Genomic DNA, 16,542 nt, shown 5'->3' with positions numbered 1-16,542 from the left:
CTTTCTATACACAAATAACAGACAGACAGAAAGAGAAATAAGGGAAAAAATTCCTTTTACAATAGCATCCAAAAAAATGAAGTATCTAGGAATCAATCTAACAAAAGAAACAAAAGATCTCTACACTGAAAACTACAGCACTCTGAAAAAAGAAATCGAAGAGGATATAAAAAAATGGAAAGATATCCCCTGCTCCTGGGTAGGAAGAATCAACATAGTGAAAATGGCCATACTACCGAAACTGCTATATACATTCAATGCAATGCCAATTGAAATTCCAACACTATATTTCACAGAACTAGAAAAAAGAATCCAAAAATTCATTTGGAACCACAAGAGACCTTACTTCCTATCTTGAAGGAGGAAGTTCCTCTGGGGTCACCACAGGAGGCTCTCATGGCCAGGCTGCTGTCTTCCGCCTCTTGGAAAGGAAGTGGATAAGGACAGGCTGCCTTTGACCTTGAGGAGATCACCCTGAAGGCTCAGGCATGTCCTCCATGGGGGATGAAGACACAGTTGAGCATGCATTTCACCCCTCCGAGCCCAGGGGAGGAGATATAGTAAGCACAGGGAAAACACACTTCATAAAGACCCATTAGGGAATGGGTATATGCACCGAGTGTGTGATCACTTTGGTGGATAAAGCCATACAAATGGTGTGAAGGACCAGTTGTAATCAAAGCTATGTTACTTTGGGCAAGAGGTCTGGCAGGTGGCACAAAGGCAAACAGTACCCTAGGGCAGCAGAGCAGGAACAGTGAGCACCTGAAAGGCCAGGCAGGGGCTGTCAAGGGCACTGTAGCAAGGGGACATGCTACATAAGCAAACCTATTTGGTCACCTTCTTGGGGTTAGGTGTTTCCCATTTTATTCCATAAGCCTTCAAAATACAGTATTGCTATGCCTTTGACTAGGGAAATCAAGGCAAGAGGAATTGGTCTGGTCCTTGAGTCTCACCAGGATCCCCTAGCTGACCCTCCATATTGTTGTCATCCATGAGAATCCTTGAAAAAGAGAGTCAGATGATCTACATCCACAAATGTAGATCTACATTTGTGTCTGCAAATGATGTACAAATTTTTAAAAATGTATTTATGATGTGGTTTCATAAAAATATGAAAGGAAAGATTCCTTGGTGACTATAGATATTTGTGTGACAATGATGGTCATAAAGCTTCTTGAGTGTTTACTGTATACCTAGCTTTTCTTCTAAATAATTTATGCCTATAATATCATTTAATGCCTTCAACGATTTTGAAAGATGAAGATGGTTATTATTCTTGTCTTTCAGATGAGGAAAAATGGGCCCAGAGAGGTGAATTTATTTGCCCAAGGTCAGGGTATGCCAGCATTAAGAATCTAAGCAATATAAATTTTAAATATTGCACTCTATTGCTCTTCTCCCCTCTCCATGGTTGTTGATCTTTGGGAGGGAGCCATATAGGTAGGGACCAGGGCTAGAACATCTATATCAGTCATCTCTTTCTGCTTCCTGGGGAGAGATTGTCTTATGTGAGTATATAAGACCTGAGAACTCTCAGGTGTCCTACTAACATATTCTTCTTTTAAAGCCCACCTATGTCACAGCTGGACAGTTTTCATTTCTCTCTCTTCTCCTATTTAAGTTTAGAGAGCTTCGAGGGGTGGATATCCAACTGACAGGCTCACACTAACTAGAGTGTAACCTATTTAGAGATGCCCCTAGATGATGGCATTGTGGACTCAGAGATTAAGCGATGAATGTACAATACACCAAGTGGTCTAAGGTTCAGAGGAGAGAATGATGTATGTGTTTGAAAACATACTCCCAGAAATCTTCTCCAACCAAGAGATGAGCAGCTTTGGGGATTTTCTGTACAGATTTTTTCAGATTAGGATCATATTGCAAGAATACACTATTGCCAAGAAAATATGGCTACAAAAGAGGCTTCCAGAGGCCTCTAGACATGGAGAACCATAGGTGTTATGGATTCCTGGGACGCTCAGCTGCCTCCCCTCCTGCCCCTGCTGTCACCTCACTGCTAGAGAATAGAGGCATGACTAATCCAGCTCATGACTAATTGAGTAGTATGAATTAACTCTTTATATACATCTGGAAATGTTTGATTTAGGAGCAAACTGATACTAATATGAGGCTATAAAACACAAGGTTATTGTCTGGGAGGGAACTGTACACATACTTAAAAAGTTAGAAGAGGCTGAGATAGAAATTGTACCCTCTTTCATAACTCCTGCACTTCTTTTGCTGACAGTTAAGAAGGGGTGAATGCTCAACTATCAGTGTTCAGGGTCAGGATTCATTTGCAAAGTAGATGGGACTTCCCTATCACCTCTCTCTCCTCCAAGGGTCCCAGGGTTTCGCTCAATTTAAGATTTTCGGCCTGATGAAAATTCATCTCGGTGGATGCGCAGGTAATGCAACCTCTTTTCACAACAGCCTTCTTTCTTTGGGGATGTTGCAGCTCAGCCATTCAGGTGTGTGAAGTATGCAGAGGCAAGTGGCTAGGATTTCAAGCTCCAGCTATTGGTCGTCTGTGATTCCTCCTGGTGGATAGTTAATGAAGCTGAGAAGGTCAGAGTAGCATCTATCAGGCAGCACACTGTAGCATAAACCACTAACTATCTGGGCCATCTGACAACTTCAGGGTGAAGTAGGATGCCATAAATAGAAACTGGGCCAATGACTGGCTCAGCAATTTTTTTCTGACAAGAAAGCTATTTTTCAAAATTCGCTCGAAAAAAACAAGTGGCTCCATTACAGATATCAGTTACAGAACTGTAACTAAATCACAGTCCCTAAGTGAACCTGCCAGTGCAATGTCCCACGCCAGCCTGCTTGCTAGTCTGGGCAGGTAACTGCCCCGCAGACAGTGCCTCGGAGGCAGCCTCATAAGGACTTGTGTGCGGGAATTGAGTTGACTTGCATTGAGCTTGCTTGTTGAATAAAGATCAGAACCCAGCTCATGCAAGGAAGAAAGGGTGCATTGGGAAGAATTCTCTTTTGTCAGTTCTGGATGGTGGTGGTAGAATAACAGCTTTATTCAGCATCCTGTGCATACAGAGAACATTGGCGATTGATACAAACATCAGTGGACCACAACTTGGGCTTCACAGTATTCACAATCTGGTGACATAAAAAACCCCAAATTGCAGAAGGGATGTTCACAGGAAAAGGCAACTGGCTGAAGATGTGAGTGCTTTGGACTTCAGGGGCAATAGGATTCAGAAAAAGGAGTGAGAACTTTGGGCCAGGGAAATCTAGAAAGACTTGTTCATGAGGTAGGAGTTAAAATGTAATTTTAGGATAAGTAGGGTTTAACCAGGAAGAGGGGAAGATTGTGGAGGAGGCAAGCAAGAAAACAAAGGCAGGAGAGGAAGGGGCGGGATAGGGTTTCTAGAATAATGAGTTACTTTTAGAGAGTGGGTAGGGGACAAGACAGGAAAGGATAACAGGGCCAATTTGTGAGTATCATAGTAAATGGAAGGCTATGAAGTTTAAGTTTATTTGTTTTGTAATAGGCAGCCATTGAATTTTGTACCAGAGTGTTAGCAAAATTAATTTGTATTTGTGTGCAGTGCAGATCAGGGTGGAAGGACAGGACAAGTTGTTTATCTTACAAACATCAATGAGAGCTCAGAGAGTGCCAGATGCCTGAAATGCAGATGTGAGCCGTATCTAGAGGAACACAGTGAATTCTAAGAGAGATACATCTAGCCAGTTTCACCACCTGCAACATAAACTTTAAGAATGAACCAGACTGAGGAGATATTAATGGTTCCCCATAAGTAGGAATATGGAATGTGGACTGGAGCTAAGATAAGAAAACAGGAGTGGGATAGAAAGAGGACTCTGACATATCAGAAGATCAGGGCCAAAGGTTGATCCTGAAGAGAATATGAGTGAGAGGGGCAGATGAAGAGCAGCAACAAGGCTATGGGATGCAGGGAGCTGAAGCAGAAGGAGGAGAGAAGGATACAGAAAGGAGAGGGAAGGGACAGTCACAATGACCATGACCTCAGAGAGAGAGAGAGAGAGAGAGAGAGAGAGAGAGCTGGAGATCAGTGCTGACTGGTAGTGCTGTCCCTGGGCAGCTGCCACTGCTCTTTTGTTTGTTCCCAAGGTGGTGATGGGTTTGATGGAGAGAATGGAGTTCTCACTCTCACTGGTTTTTTTTTTTCTCCCCACATCAGAAAGTGCATAAGCTGGGTGTACAGAGGTCCCTGGGACTGCCCAGAGCAGCTTCCGCTTTCCATTTTCTCAGAGCCTACCTGTTCGCATTCACCTTCAGTACTTGGTCCAGCTGCCTCCCCCTCCGAGAAGCTCTCTCTGCGCGTACCTACTGCTCCATTCTAGTCCCACCTGCCCACCTCTCCGCCCGCCTCCATTTCCTCTCTCACCATCTCACCTCCACTTCCCACCTCCAGCTTCCACTCCATCCTCCTCTACTCTGACCCCTTCCCAAGTTTCCAATCCCATCTCACCCAATCTCCTACTCCCATTCTATTCTTACCCAACCCTCATCTTCCTCTTTACCTTCCTCTCCTCCTCCTCCAACTCTCATCCTACCCATCTTCTTTCACTGATTGGACCTTTTAACCTATGCCACATAATCTCTTATTTTTTTCTCCTTTTTTCATTTTCCTTTTGAATCTAAGGTGGGGAAATGAAAAATTCTCCCAAATTTGGAACCTAAATGATCTGGCTATATTTTCACATATCAACTTGTGGGAGGAATGGGAATTTCTCTTTTGCTCTCTGAAGATTTCATTACTGAGCTTGTGGAAATAAACTGGCAATAGGCAGATTAATAAGAGAAGAAGCATACAGATTTGTTTTATGCAAGGAAGGGGGCCATCAAGAATGCAAAGTGCCCTCCCTTTATTTTCATCTTTTCATTCTCTCACATTTTTTTCTTTTCCCTTTTTGTTCTTCCCCTACGTATCACACCTTCCCTACACCTTTAGCTCCTTTCCTCCCATTTCTAAATGTCAGTAATCTTATTAGAATCTTATGCATTGTTGCAGAATATTCACACCAGGGAAACTATTTGGTATTTACACATGTGGGACTTATTTATTTCACTTAGGAGTATATCCAGAGGTAAGGGGAAAAAATGAGAATCAAGACTTGCCATGTAAAGGTACATGATCCCAACAATGAATGTAACTGTACTGTATCCCTAAATGTACCAATAAACTCAATAATTAAAAAAAAAAAAAAAAAAGAATGCAAAGTGAATACCCAATTACCCAGTGAGATAGTAAAGCTTAAATACCTTCTTCACAAGTTAGTTTAGGGCAAAGGCAAGTAATTTGTAGTAGAGATGAATGGACCCAAAGAGCCGACAATAGCCTGGACAAGGTGTTTCTGGGCTCTGAGTGTGGGGTCAACTGTAGTCTTTTTCCCTGTGAGTCAGTTTTTTTTTTTTCCTCAGTTCAGTTGCCCTCCTTCTTAAAGAACTTTTTTTCATCATATAAAGGAACTTCAAAGAAAACCCCCCACCCATTTCCCTGTAGAGACAGTGACAAGAAATGGAGGAATCACAAGGTCAGAGAGGCCTTGAGGATGCTTCTGTAGTTCAAAGCATTTAGTGCAATGGAAGCATGGACTTTGGGGTTTCATTTTCTGAGCCTCAGAAACCTCTTATTGTCAAGATCCAAATCCTGGTTTTCTTACCCAAAAAAGAGGAGATAAGACTATTGACAGGGATAAAATGAGAAAATCTTGTGATGAAGTCTAATCTCTTTCATAGGCTGTCATGAGTGCTCATTCCACAGTAATGACCTTTCTTGCTTTTGCTCCTATTATACTCCCAATGACTGGAAGTTAGCATGCAGAAGACACTCTGTGCTTGTTGAATCAGTCCTCACTTCTGTCTCTAGTAGAAATAAAACATTTTCAAGACAGAATCCTCTTTTGGTCTGCATTAGAGCATTGTGCATAGTGTCCATTAGTTCAATCTTTGTTGAAAAAAATGAAAAATGTGGTTAAAAAAAATGAGGGTTTGGCAATGTGACAGCTGATTGTGATTTTACTCTGTGCATATCTGGAGAGAAACTGAGTACAAAGACCCTCATTTTCTCCCCCAAAATGAACCTGGGACCTCTAAACTCGCCACTATCCCCAAACAAATCCCTGCTTTTGTATTTTAGCAAACTGTCAAAGTAGCCTCAAGAACACAAGAGTGAGCTATTATTCATAGACGTATTTGCCACTCCAATAGAACCTGTCAAATCTGGGCCTGAAAAATTATCTGTATATTTTCCTCAGGGCCGAAAGCAACACATTCTAATCCACAGTGTATTACATCCCACCAGGGCAACAAATGGCTGTGACAGATGATTGACAGGTGTTCCCTGACGGCCTCTGGCACAGAAATGTCCCTCAATCCAGCTCCCAACAGGAGCTGGAAGAACAGTTGATTGGAACAGCCTGCTGCCCCCCAAACTCTGTGCTGTATGGCATATGCACCATGAAGGATGTAACATCCAATTGACCTTTCGCTTATCTGTAAATGCAGAATGAGCTGAGCAGACCCTGATCCACGAAGGATCCATTACAGGGAGATTTATTTCCTTTTATTACCCATAAAAATAAATTGCTCCTCACAAAGGAGCGACAAAAAATGCCTTCTTTCCCTAATAAGATTATCATGAAAGGATATTTCCTCCGAGCGAGCTTTGCTAGGTAGGGCACTGTCAATGTTTTATGATGTTGCACTACCTGCTTAGTTTGACGGGGGCTCCAGAGAGATGGCTCCAGAGGGTGGATCCTTCCTATTGTTATGTTTCTGCTGATATTGTGATGAGGTCAAATGTTTTGTATGTGGGCGAACTTTTTCTTATCATCAGATTTTGCTTTTTTTCCTCTACCAAGAGCAAAAGGGGGAAAGCAGCTTAGACCAGGGAGAGTGTGGTTACATAAAGGTGCAGAGACAAACACACTGAGAGAGAGGGCTTTGTTCACTGCTGTTTAATCAAGGTATGAAAATGCTGCACCACTGAGGTAAGAGCAGATGCATCCCCTTAGCTTCTGTATTAGTCAACGGTCTTGACTTAAGTCTCTGTGATACTTGGCTTAGCCGATGATTGGTCAGAGTAGCTAAGCCAAACGCTCCACTGTGCCTGCTTTGAAATTAACCATGGTAGTTCCTCCTCCTGGCAGACGTATTCCAGGATTTTCTGGACCTCTGGATAGTACTCAACCGTATGCATATTCTTGTTTTTTCCTTTGCATGTTATTTCCATGACTAAGTGACTAAGTTTGATTTAAACATTAAGCACAGAGAGAAATTCACAAAAATAGCTGATAAAAGTAGAACAATTATAAAACTACAAAGTAATAAACATTACTTAAAATTTATCTATTTCTGGAATTTTCCAGTTCATATTTTTGGACCATATCTCACTAGGGTAACTGAAGCTTGGAAAGTGAAAACTCAGATAAGAAGGACTACAGACCAGCAGATTTAGTATCTTCTTTGAGTCAGGGAAGAGGCGAGTTCTTTATAGAAAACCTCATCTAACCTTTCACAAAATGCTTCTGTCTCTTTTTGAAAATGAAGACACTGAGGTTTGGGCACATGGATGAAAGGCCGAGCACTAACGGCAGAGGTGGGAGTATCATCTTCCTCCAGGCCTTGGGAGGACAGAACTCTGGTGGAAAGGATGACACGGGAAGCGGGGACTGCAGGGACAGAGTCTGGGCTACAGGAGGAGCTCAGGGTACCTAAGACAAAGGTGAGGTAGGAGGATCTTTTTGGAGAGTCCTTCAGGTAGATTTGAGGTTCTGGGAGAAACAGTCTTTCTCACGGGTAGGTTGTTTCCAGCAGAACCCTAGCATTACCATTCATACAAGCTAGGAAATGACAAGGAACAAAATTAGATAAAAAGTGAGTCTTTAGGGCTGGGAAGGTAGATCAGTGATTAGAGCACTTGCCTCGATTTATGTTTAATGTAAGAAAATGTTTTTATTGCTATAAGAATATTCAATGCATTTTGTGTTTACTATGGGATGTTGTAATTTATGAAGTACATTAAGGTAAGACAGTGTCTACATTTTTACCTCTTTCCTATGCACAATTTCATACCTTTTTTTCCCACCTTACTTTTCCATTTACCAACATATCCCAGAGGCTATTTCCTACCAGGGTGTCAAGGCAGTCCTCATTCCTTGTTACCGACACAGTCCTCCCTTTGTGACTGTGTCATGCTTTATTGCCCTATTGATGAACATCAGAGACCCTTCCATGTTGTGTTGTGATAAATAGGTGATTGAACCCCCATGCACATATTTCTGTTCGTATTTTTGGCGGTGTGGTTTTGAGATATAATCCCAGGATCCAAATGGCGTCTCAGAGGGTCCATGTCTGCAAACTCTTGCTGATGTAACTTGGCTGATACAACCCAGTAGTGCCCATAGGGATTGCCCTGTTTGGCATCTGGGTTAGCATTGTGTTTCTGCATGGGCATGCCATAAAGCATTTAGCCACACTCCTAATGTTTTGATGATTTCACCTCTTGGGACATCACAACATACTTTTAATCTATATTTTTCGTCTTAGGAGTGATTGTGAGCATCTCTTCTTCCAAGTACCCACTGTATGTAAACATTCTGTGAAACTTCTCTTCATAGCTTCTCCCCATTTCCCTTTACCAGTTAAAATCTACCATTTGATACGAGCTCTTGTGCATAGGTAGTGTGTTTACACATAGGTGGAGAGGAGTGGAGGATATAGATCGAGGGTTTTGGGCTAGAGATATGAAACAAGCACAGATGTTAAATCGGGGCAGCTTGACATAGATTTGGAAAAGACCAGTGTCTACGATACTCTACTGGGAGAGCTCAGTCTTCCTCAGGTGAGCATACAGGTCCCCCAAGGAGCTTGGTACTCTGCTACTCTTCCAACCTTGTTATTCTTCATAAACTCCAGCATCTTGTGATCTAGTGTAATATATGCCATGGCTACTAAAACCACAGGTGCCCATGGGAACTCCTTGGAGTGATAGAAATATTCTGTAGATCTAGTGCAAGTGGCTATATGCATGTTTATATTTTACAAAATATTGTTTAGGACATGGAAAATGTGTGCATGTTATCACACGTAAGTTATACCTCATAAATAAGCACATCCAGGTCTTATCCTGGATCTGCCTTGCCAGAATTTCTGGATGCAGGCACTATAGAACCTAAGCTTTTGACAAGTTCTACAGAAGAAATGCTCCTATATTAAAATCTGAGAGCACAAACTACTTGAACTTTTTTAACTTTCAAGCTCTTCTTGTTTCTATGTTTCTTTATTTTTTGCTAAAATATCTCTAAATATGTAAAGAAAGCCTATGCATCTTTATAATGCAGTTCAGAGATCACACCATGTGCTTTATCTTCCTCCTGTATTAACACAGACCCTTTTTGATCTCTACTATGAATATAAAATTGCTGTTTCCATTATATATATAATATCTACACACATATATACATGCATATGTTATATATGTTTATAAAGCAAATATAACTCTTGATCTAATACGCTTGTTGCATATATATTTTCCCTTTAGCAAAGGACTATTTTCAAGGCCGGGATTGTGTCTGATTTACCTTAGTATTCCCAAGATCACACTGATTGTTTGTTGTTGTTGTTGTTGTTTGTTTGTTTGTTTTTCGAGACAGGGTCTCACTAGGTAGTTGAGACTGACCTGGAACTCACTATGTAGCCCAGGCTGGTCTCGAACTCACAGCGATTCCAAGATAACATTGAAAGATAAAAGACATAGAAAGTGCTTGATAAGTAGTTTTCAAATGAATGACTATGACAAAAGAGTAATGGAAATGTAGCTGGGGATACAGATTTAGACAATATCTGGGAAGACCATAAATATCAAAATGGAAAGTTGAGTTTTAGCATATTAGCTATCATGTATCTAGGAAATGTGACAAACAGTGAAAGCAGTGTAGGGCACTGAAAATTATTTGGTAGGTATTATGTTATTTTAATGATGATTTGAGACTTGCAGAAGTGAAGCTACTTGTCCAGAGCCACTGAGTTTCAAGTCAAATCCTGGTCTGCCCAACCTTAAAGAATGCATTCTTTAATACTATGTGAGCTTAGGTTGCTGGGGGAGAATGAGGTTGAATACTTTTACTAAGAGAAGTGAAGGTATTTGGGACCTGTGAGAAGGTAGTCCATGAACAAAATCCCACTTTCTGGTCAAATCCAGTACAAATTGAAAAAAGTGAAACCAAGAAGATTTACAGGGTATTTCAGAAATCACTTTTCTTCCTAATAAGGAATACAGCTATGTTGTATTGGAGAATACAGCATGTGTGAGAGGCAGATGGGTGAGAGGTGATGCGCAGGCCAGGATGGATTTACGCGGGTGCTCACAGCGCTGATTCCAGAAGGGCTTTCTCTGCAGAGACGGAGCTCGCCTCAGGGGATGTGAAGATAGGAAGAGACCTGGGTGGAGCCATGTAAGCCTTGAAATTCTTGCAAAGGTACTAAACAGCAGAGTTGCTCCACATGCCACGGGGTGAAAAGTCTAAGGGGCTTCAAGGATCTTCATCCTTCTAGGATACAAAAAACAAGGGCCAGGGATTTAGTTTAGTGCATCCGGCACCTGCCTCGCAAGTGCAAGGGCCCGAGTTCAATCGCTGGTACCAAAACAACAACAACAAAACAAGAACAGAGGAACGAGGACAATCTCCTTGTCGAGGGGATGTAAATACTGGAGAGCCAGCTTTTCCTTCCCCACATCAGGGGCACCTGGTTGGTGTTGAAGACTGGCAAAATATTGACCGTATTGACCTCTGAACTTGGCAGCCAATAAGGGAAAAAAAAAGTAGAAATCACACCTTGCAAAGTTCTGTGTGACCGTAAATGTGGAAGGCAGGTATAACCTAGGGAAGAAATGTTTGGAGGGAGGAATGAGGCTTTCATTTCTTGAGTTAGCTACGATGTTGGAAAGAAAGGTTGGTTTTTTAAAAAAGATGTCCTTTTATGACTTAGGGTGTTTATAAATAGATAAATGAGACTTTAACCAGCTTGTTTAATGTGCTTCTCAATTCCAGATTGTGCCAAAATATAGACCGAGGGCCAAGACTAAACGTTGCATTTTAAATTTAGTATCCATGGAGGACGTGCACCACTTAATTTTCCTTTGGAGTCTTGAGAATCTTGAGAAAGTTAAAGGGAGTCTTGCTGCTCAATATTTTTCTCTTGTTCCTGGTCCTGTAATTATCTATGTTAATACTGCTCCTTCTGTTTTGAGGAACTTTTCGGAAAAAAAAAAAAAACACTTTCCAAATAATTCCTCCAAGCACAGCAACTATTCCCCATAATGAAGAAAACTTAGAAACATTTTACTTAAAGATAATTAACAATTTAATCATGAATTATTTATTCAACATTTTAATGCTTAATATATTCTCTCATCTATTATCTCATCTAATGTACAAAAAGGCTAGCATAATGCAGGTAATTTTAATTCTTTATTTTACAGGCATGAACTTACCAGATGCAAGGCATTATGCTAAGCTTTACAAAAGTGAGTTTACACCAGGTGTGGTGGAGCTTGTCTACAATCCCAGCACTCGGGGAGGCTGAGCAGGAGGATCAAAAATTCAAGCCCAGTCTGAGCAACTTTTTAGCGACTTAGTGAGATGTTCTCACTCTCTCAAAATAAAAAATGAAGGGTTGGGGTAGAAGTCAGTGCAAGGGCCCTGGGTTCAATTCCGAGTACCACACACAAGAAAATAAGTTTGCTTTTCTCTTGACCAACATGTGCCTGATAAATCTTGATGTAAGGCAGCTATGAAGCATCTCCAGCTCAGGCTTTGGAGCCCAGTGATGTTTGGAATATCTGAGGGACTCTGTCTGGAAGACCTTAGGTGTCAGGATAAATAACTTAACCTTGATAGGTTAGGAGTTAGACAGTATAATTTTAAGAACCTTATTTATATTTGTAGAGCATGTAGGAGTATATATACAACATGTCCAGTGCTCTCCAAGTTGATGTCAAATAAAAATAAGGGGCCAAGGAGTGTGTGTGCATGTGTGTGTGTGTGTGTGTGTGTGTGTGTGCCCATGCATGTGGTATTCAAGGGACTCCCATACCCTTTAGTTGCAAGCAGGGATGGAAAATATCTTGAGAAACAAGAAATGTATGTAATACATACCATGTTGCAAATTAATTATTCATCCTGTAATTTAAAAGTCTGGATCCTTTGACAGACATCTCACCTCCTATCCTCTATGAGCTGTGATTCTACTCTGTTTGTCTGAGTTTGACTTTTTAAATTCCACATAGGAGTGATAACGAGCAACTTTTGTTTCTCTGTACCTGGATGATTTTGCTTAGCATAATGTCTTCTAAGTTCACTCACTTTTTTTTCAAATGAAAACTGCCGAAGGATTTAGATCTCATGCATTTTCACCACATGAAAGTTAACTATGTCAGATGATAATATATAAATTAGCTTGATTGTAGGAATTACTATACTTATACTGATGTATCAGGTTGCATACCAAAAGTATGTATAATATGTTATCAGTAATACCTCTGTAAAATGGAAAAATAAACACACACACACACATTCACATGACAAGAAACAGTATTTATTGATTTCTTTGCAGAAATCAAGGGTTCTGAGAAATCTAGAAGTAAAAAATATATTTCATACCAAGAAATTGCCATATAAAAATAAAAGAGGACTTTAAAAACAAACTACACAAGTAAACATTTTTCAAAAATTTTCTTTCTTTGGGAACTAATCATTTTTTTCAAAACAGGAATACTCTGTGCTTCAAGAAAATCACAGAAATTGATATATATCACAGAGGTGATATGTAACTCAATCTCATAACTCACACGAACTTTAGCCAATATGGTCTCCAACTACAAAGCTAAGTCCTGGGAGAATCAACTTCAGGACTGGCTTGGCATCGCCCTGACTATGATTTGTGTTTCTCTTTTTTTTGAAATTTTGTTTTCTGGCTCCTTAATCAGTGTGAAACACCTGTAAGTCAATTGTGAGTACGTCAAGCTCACCTCCCAGGTCCTCTGTGAGGGTTTTCTCCCATTTTGTGACTTGATTTGCCTTTTGGAGAAAACAGGGAACGCTGATATATAAGAGGCACTGCCAGTGATGCGAGAACCTTATGAATTCCACCCGCCTCAGTACACTGCTAACCCCACACCACACAGCACAGGCCACATGGATTCCAAACATGGATGTGGAATGATCCTAAAGGGTGGGTGAACTTACCGACCTCGGCTGCCACGTTTTTTATTAAAGTTGTATTTCAAGAAATGTGTGAACATAGTAGGTATTACAGGGAAACAAGCCAGTCATCTCCCTGGTATTTCGTAGTCCTTTGCATAGTGCTATGAGGAAATTAATTGGCCACTTCTGATGCTATGAGGTGTCCATAAGGGCACGCCAGCTCTCATGGTCTCTACCCTGGCCCCAGGCTACATCTGGTTCGTGTTAACATGGTTTGTGCGTGTTAGTGTGGGGTGAATGAGCAGGGACCGTGCCTTACTGAAAAGCTAGAGCGCCAAGACATCTCAATGGTGTGCAGTTATCAACACGTCTGTAGTACAGGAGAGGCAACCAGGAAATTGAGTTAATATTTATGACTCGATCCCATAACTCGCATGACCTTTAGCAAATATGGACTCCAACTGCAAAGCTAAGGCCCTGAGAGATTCAGCACTCAGGATTGGCTTGGTATCACCATGACTGTGATTTGTGTATTTATACACATAATATTATATATATGGCCTAATACATGTCAAAGCTAAAACTCAAGTGGCAGTCAATAGACACAGTAGGAGAGAACAACTAGCAAATTCACACATGTGGCTCTGATTAAAACTTCTATTTTCAAAAATAATTGTTTCCTTAAATGATAGTCACAGTGACAATGTGCTTAATGGTAGCTGAAAACGTTTTTGGTAAAAATGTTGGAATTCTCTAAGTACATTTGGAAGTATGAAGTGTTGGATGTTAAATGGTGAAGATGTTTTGGTGCTAACATTAGTAATCAAAGTGTGAGAACTTATTCATACATTAGGATAATAGAAATATAAATACCACCAAACATGAATGTTTTAAAATTTTTCCTTATTTCCAAATACTATTGTTACAAATTTCATATCACAATTAATTAATTTAGGGAGATTTCATATAACTTGGAAAAATAAATTTCAAGTACTCATAATGGCAGATACAAGAGAAACAGCACTTCATAGATTGGTACAACCTTCACTCAGGACAATTTGACATCATGTTTTAAATGCTGTGACTCCATGAATACTATTGCAGTAAATCTATTTCTGAGAAATTTAGCTTTAAATAATGAAGAGCAAGACCAAAGTTTCAAAAGCACAAGGATTAATACATTAATCTGTTGCAGTAAAGCTTTGAACACAGAATAAATGTACAATTATATGTTTGGTAAATACACATCCATTCATCAATGATATACATATCATATACATATCAGTGAGTCTTTCCAGGTGGTAGGTTTTAGCTTTATATACTTTTATATTCACTAATTTAAAAATGCCTATGCATTCTGTTTTTATAAAGGAAAGTGAAGAATTTCTATTGTGAAAAAACTGTGTCATATGAAATTACTTAGGTAACTATTTTAGACTGTAGATAGTGGTTGAGGTTTCATTTAAGCAGTCCTTTTAGAATTACTTAGTTTGTAATCATGTTGTAATTACTTAGTTGTGATCATCTCAAAAGGAGACTCAGAGACAGAAATATTCACAGTAAATTAGTGTATGGCAGTCAGATTTCAGAAAGCTGCCTCACCAAATAATGCAAACAGATATTGAAGGGAAACAAAGTATTAAGGTTTACAAATAATATTTTTCTATTCAAGGCAAAAAAGGTTTTCTTACACAAATATATTTACCAATGTGAAGACATCTACTTTAAACATCAGAAGAGCAATAATCAGGAACAAAAATGCTTTTATAAATGGCTTCAGATTTATGGGGAACTGAGAAGGCTTCATTATTTGGGGCCCACCTAAGTCAGGGTGACTTGCTATGATTGGTTTATCTCAGGAATATTTAAATCTTTTTAGTTTACCCATGGTTTATGAATTTATGTTGGAAGTGGTAAAAGTATTACTTTTTGCTTTTCCAGTTTCGTAGTTTTCTGATATCAAGATGTGGATCAGGGCTGGGGATTTAGTTCAGCGGTTTGGTGGCCTGCCTTGCAAGCGCAAAGACCCGAGTTCAATCCCTGGTACAAAAAAAAAAAAAAAAAAAAAAAAAAAAAAAAAAAGATGTGGATCTGACCACGTTCATTGCTAGGACATTTTCTGATTTTGTGTTCTTAATTTGATACTATGGTTATTAAAGTAGTTCGTATGTATAGATATAACAAAAATGTTCTACAATGCTTAAATACCATTTAAGTCTTAAGTATTTTTGTATCACTAACAAAACTAGGAATTCATGATATTAAACCAGAATGTTGATATCTGTGTAGAAGCTTTAAAAGATCCCACATTTGTGATGTACTTGCATCAAAAGTATTTTACTGATCTTATCAGCTCTATTGAGATACCATACCGTCTTATTGACCTCCATAGGCTGTATCTGCCATACTTGTAAGTTCACAGGGGATCCTTGTTGATTAATTCTCTGGGCCTGTCAGATAAGACATTCTTTACCACCTGAAAGAGATTCCATAAAGGTGGGGTTCAGCATTAGACAACTTTCACTAGGATTTTGTAGACATCATTTGTACATATAAGACATATTCTCTGTTCCTTAATAGCTACTATATCTGACCGTAAATAAGTGAACTTTTAGACTTGCGTACATTTACAAATCACAAGTGCCCGATTAAATTCCAACAGAAAAGAGGATAAATTATTTCTAGTTGGACTCAAGGGAGCTGTACCTTAGTGGAAACTGTGGGAACACATGAAAAAGAAAGATTCAGAGATGGAGTCATAACAAAATCAGTGTTTACATGAAACCGAGACTTTGGAAAGAGCAAATTTCTTCATCAGTACCCCTGCCCCGAAGAGAAAAGTTAAATTCCAAAGATTATTAAATTTGTATTAGTCCATTTATAGTGGAAAAAACCAACTGTCCTACAAAATGATTATTTTGTTTAATTGGAGATATTTAAAGATTTATTATTTGGAAGAACAGTTAGGATAACATTTTTATCTTGAGTTTATCTCAAGGTTTGCAGAGTGTAAAGCTTTTTTTTTTTCTTTTTCTAACTGTGTAATATGAAGTCATTGGTAATTACAATCAGGGCAAAATACCCGTTTTTTTCTTGTGGAGTGAAGACTGATTGCCTTACAGTCCCTTGGGGCAAAAATATGATATGTACCCATTCTATGCCATGTATACTTTAAGTACACAATCACATTTTTTTCCCCATTTGCACTGCTGGGAACATTTTCCTATCTCAGGACCAACTATATTCAAAACACACTCCTCTGTGAGGCACGAGTGATGCTTTTCAAATCTCTCAGGAGTTATGCAGAGCTAAATTGTTGCT

Source organism: Fukomys damarensis, unplaced genomic scaffold, assembly GCF_012274545.1.
Source record: "Fukomys damarensis isolate Sample0158 unplaced genomic scaffold, DMR_v1.0_HiC HiC_scaffold_7, whole genome shotgun sequence".
Classification (NCBI taxonomy): Eukaryota; Metazoa; Chordata; class Mammalia; order Rodentia; family Bathyergidae; genus Fukomys; species Fukomys damarensis.
Note: the sequence above shows the minus strand (reverse complement) of the source record.